Consider the following 5058-nt stretch of genomic DNA (forward strand, 5'->3'; position numbering starts at 1 on the left):
ACACACTCACCCTCACCTGAGCACACACTCACCCTCACTCACACCTCACAGCCCCACCTGAGCACACACTCACCCTCACCTGAGCACACCCTCACCTGAGCACACCCTCACCCTCACTCACACACCTCGGGTGCAGTTCCGCTCGCAGCCGGCAGGGGCGCTGGCGGCTCCCGGGGAGCGGGGCGGGTGCGGTGGTTCCCCCGCGGCTGCAGGGGGCGCTCCGGAGCGAGCGGAGCCCGGGGATCCGGGAAAGGGATGGGACCGAGGAGCTTCCCAAAGCCCCGGGCAGCCGATCCCGGATCCCTGGGAGCAGCAAAGGCTTCCCAAAGCCCCGGGCAGCCGATCCCGGATCCCTGGGGAGCAGCAAAGGCTTCCCAAAGCCCCGGGCAGCCGATCCCGGATCCCTGGGGAACAGCAAAGGCTTCCCAAAGCCCCGGGCAGCCGATCCCGGATCCCTGGGAGCAGCAAAGGCTTCCCAAAGCCCCGGGCAGCCGATCCCGGATCCCTGGGAGCAGCAAAGGCTTCCCAAAGCCCCGGGCAGCCGATCCCGGATCCCTGGGAACAGCAAAGGCTTCCCAAAGCCCCGGGCAGCCGATCCCGGATCCCTGGGGAGCAGCAAAGGCTTCCCAAAGCCCCGGGCAGCCGATCCCGGATCCCTGGGGAACAGCAAAGGCTTCCCAAAGCCCCGGGCAGCCGATCCCGGATCCCTGGGAGCAGCAAAGGCTTCCCAAAGCCCCGGGCAGCCGATCCCGGATCCCTGGGGAACAGCAAAGGCTTCCCAAAGCCCCGGGCAGCCGATCCCGGATCCCTGGGAGCAGCAAAGGCTTCCCAAAGCCCCGGGCAGCCGATCCCGGATCCCTGGGGAGCAGCAAAGGCTTCCCAAAGCCCCGGGCAGCCGATCCCGGATCCCTGGGAGCAGCAAAGGCTTCCCAAAGCCCCGGGCAGCCGATCCCGGATCCCTGGGAACAGCAAAGGCTTCCCAAAGCCCCGGGCAGCCGATCCCGGACCCTCGGGATCAGCCGGCTGGAGCGGCAGGGACGAGCACAAATCCCGGTGGATCCAAAGCGGGAATCCCCCGGCGATCCGGGCAGGGCGAGCGCGGCTACAGCGCAGCGAAGGCTCGGAGCAGCAGCGGGGCAGGGCGGGCACAGCCCGGCCTCCAGCGGGGCAGGGAAAGCGGCTTTGGGATCCCGGGGCAGGGAAGGGTTTGGGATCCCGGGGCAGGGAAGGCTTTGGGATCCCGGGGCAGGGAAAGCGGCTTTGGGATCCCGGGGCAGGGAAAGCGGCTTTGGGATCCCGGGGCAGGGAAAGCGGCTTTGGGATCCCGGGGCTGGGAAGGGTTTGGGATCCCGGGGCTGGGAAGGGTTTGGGATCCCTGGGAAGGGTTTGGGATCCCGGGGCTGGGAAGGGTTTGGGATCCCTGGGAAGGGTTTGGGATCCCGGGGCTGGGAAGGGTTTGGGATCCCAGGGCAGGGAAGGGTTTGGGATCCCTGGGAAGGGTTTGGGATCCGGGGCTGCTCCAGCAGAAGGAAAAGCGGCCGATGGAAGCCGCTGCTCCCTCTCGGTCCGAGCGCCGCCCACACACCCCGGAGACACAGAGCAGTAGCCACATGTCCCTGTGCAGTAGCCAGAGGCCCCTGTGCAGTAGCCACATGTCCCTGTGCAGTAGCCACATGCCCCTGTGCAGTAGCCCGATGCCCCTGTGCAGTAGCCAGATGCCCCTGTGCAGTAGCCACATGCCCCTGTGCAGTAGCCAGATGTCCCTGTGCAGTAGCCAGAGGCCCCTGTGCAGTAGCCACATGCCCCTGTGCAGTAGCCAGAGGCCCCTGTGCAGTAGCCACATGTCCCTGTGCAGTAGCCACATGCCCCTGTGCAGTAGCCACATGCCCCTGTGCAGTAGCCCGATGCCCCTGTGCAGTAGCCAGATGCCCCTGTGCAGTAGCCACATGCCCCTGTGCAGTAGCCAGATGTCCCTGTGCAGTAGCCAGAGGCCCCTGTGCAGTAGCCACATGCCCCTGTGCAGTAGCCAGAGGCCCCTGTGCAGTAGCCCGATGCCCCTGTGCAGTAGCCAGATGTCCCTGTGCAGTAGCCACATGCCCCTGTGCAGTAGCCAGATGTCCCTGTGCAGTAGCCACATGCCCCTGTGCAGTAGCCACATCCCCCTGTGCAGTAGCCACATCCCCCTGTGCAGTAGCCCGATGCCCCTGTGCAGTAGCCAGAGGCCCCTGTGCAGTAGCCACATGCCCCTGTGCAGTAGCCAGATGTCCCTGTGCAGTAGCCACATGCCCCTGTGCAGTAGCCCGATGCCCCTGTGCAGTAGCCACATGCCCCTGTGCAGTAGCCAGAGGCCCCTGTGCAGTAGCCCGATGCCCCTGTGCAGTAGCCACATGCCCCTGTGCAGTAGCCAGAGGCCCCTGTGCAGTAGCCACATGCCCCTGTGCAGTAGCCCGATGCCCCTGTGCAGTAGCCACATGCCCCTGTGCAGTAGCCAGAGGCCCCTGTGCAGTAGCCACATGCCCCTGTGCAGTAGCCCGAGGCCCCTGTGCAGTAGCCCGAGGCCCCTGTGCAGTAGCCACATGCCCCTGTGCAGTAGCCAGATGCCCCTGTGCAGTAGCCACATGCCCCTGTGCAGTAGCCAGATGTCCCTGTGCAGTAGCCAGAGGCCCCTGTGCAGTAGCCACATGCCCCTGTGCAGTAGCCAGAGGCCCCTGTGCAGTAGCCCGATGCCCCTGTGCAGTAGCCAGATGTCCCTGTGCAGTAGCCACATGCCCCTGTGCAGTAGCCAGATGTCCCTGTGCAGTAGCCACATGCCCCTGTGCAGTAGCCACATCCCCCTGTGCAGTAGCCACATCCCCCTGTGCAGTAGCCCGATGCCCCTGTGCAGTAGCCAGAGGCCCCTGTGCAGTAGCCACATGCCCCTGTGCAGTAGCCAGATGTCCCTGTGCAGTAGCCACATGCCCCTGTGCAGTAGCCCGATGCCCCTGTGCAGTAGCCACATGCCCCTGTGCAGTAGCCAGAGGCCCCTGTGCAGTAGCCCGATGCCCCTGTGCAGTAGCCACATGCCCCTGTGCAGTAGCCAGAGGCCCCTGTGCAGTAGCCACATGCCCCTGTGCAGTAGCCCGATGCCCCTGTGCAGTAGCCACATGCCCCTGTGCAGTAGCCAGAGGCCCCTGTGCAGTAGCCACATGCCCCTGTGCAGTAGCCCGAGGCCCCTGTGCAGTAGCCCGAGGCCCCTGTGCAGTAGCCACATGCCCCTGTGCAGTAGCCAGATGCCCCTGTGCAGTAGCCAGAGGCCCCTGTGCAGTAGCCCAATGCCCCTGTGCAGTAGCCACATGCCCCTTTGCAGTAGCCCAATGCCCCTGTGCAGTAGCCACATGCCCCTGTGCAGTAGCCCGATGCCCCTGTGCAGTAGCCACATGCCCCTGTGCAGTAGCCACATGTCCCTGTGCAGTAGCCAGAGGCCCCTGTGCAGTAGCCACATGTCCCTGTGCAGTAGCCACATGCCCCTGTGCAGTAGCCAGAGGCCCCTGTGCAGTAGCCAGATGTCCCTGTGCAGTAGCCAGAGGCCCCTGTGCAGTAGCCAGATGCCCCTGTGCAGTAGCCCGATGCCCCTGTGCAGTAGCCACATGTCCCTGTGCAGTAGCCCAATGCCCCTGTGCAGTAGCCACATCCCCCTGTGCAGTAGCCACAGGCCCCTGTGCAGTAGCCACATGCCCCTGTGCAGTAGCCCAATGCCCCTGTGCAGTAGCCAGATGCCCCTGTGCAGTAGCCACATGCCCCTGTGCAGTAGCCCGATGCCCCTGTGCAGTAGCCCGATGCCCCTGTGCAGTAGCCACATGTCCCTGTGCAGTAGCCACATGCCCCTGTGCAGTAGCCCGATGCCCCTGTGCAGTAGCCAGATGCCCCTGTGCAGTAGCCAGAGGCCCCTGTGCAGTAGCCACATGCCCCTGTGCAGTAGCCAGAGGCCCCTGTGCAGTAGCCCGATGCCCCTGTGCAGTAGCCACATGTCCCTGTGCAGTAGCCACATGCCCCTGCGCACCTTTGGGGCCACCTTTGGGGTCACCTTTGGGGTCACCTTTGGGGCCACCCAAGATTGGGAGCTGGTTTTAAGGATTGAGAGCCGGATGAAGGGATTTGGACCTGGTTTCAGGCATTTAGACCTGGTTTAAGAATCCTAGTCCTGGTTTAAGGGATTTGAATCTGAATTAAGGAGTTACGACCTGAATTAAGGGATTTAGACCTGGATTACGAAACATAGTCCTGCTTTAACGGATTTGGACCTGAATTAAGTTATTTAGACCCATTTTCCAGGATTTAGACCTGGATCAGGAAACGTAGGCCTGGTTTAAAGCATTAGGACCTGAGTTAAGGCATTCCAACGTCTTTTCAGGGATTTTGAGCAGGTTTCAGGGACTTCAACCGGGTTTAAGGGATTTATGCCCGATATCGGGAATTTAGACCTGCATTAAGCGATTCCAAGCCGAGTTTAGGCATTTAGGCCCGGTTTATAGGCCCCAGCGCTGGTTTTGTGTTTCCGGGCTTAACCGGGGCCGTGCCTGAGGCGCCTTTCCGTCCGACCCGCCTTCCCACAATCCCTTTCTCACAATGTCCCGCCCTTTCCGCCGTTTCCCTGCATCCCATTGGTTCATTCCGCCACACCTCCCCCGTTCCCTTTGCTGATTGGCTGCTCGCCCTGCCCATCACGGTGGTTGCCGCCATGTTGTAGTCCGACCGTGGCAGCACGGGAGGCGGCGGTAGAGTCGGAGCTGAAGGCGGTGCCGGTCGGTCCCGCTTGCGGGCGAGACCCCGCGAGCGGCCGCGACCTGCGCGGCACCGGCTCTGTTTGTGTTTTTTTGGCCTAAATGTCTCCGTGTGTGAGGGACCGGCCGCCGCTTTCCCGTACAACCCTCCCTCACCTCCACACCTCTCTCCCAATGTCCCTCCCTTTCCGGTAGCGTACCCGCACCCCATTGGCTCGTTCCCACACCCTCTCCGTGTTCCCGGCGCTGATTGGCTGTTGCACCCGTCAATCTCTCCGTTGCCAAGCGACGCGGCGCC

This window comes from Aphelocoma coerulescens, unplaced genomic scaffold, assembly GCF_041296385.1.
Source record: "Aphelocoma coerulescens isolate FSJ_1873_10779 unplaced genomic scaffold, UR_Acoe_1.0 HiC_scaffold_221, whole genome shotgun sequence".
NCBI classification, from domain to species: Eukaryota; Metazoa; Chordata; class Aves; order Passeriformes; family Corvidae; genus Aphelocoma; species Aphelocoma coerulescens.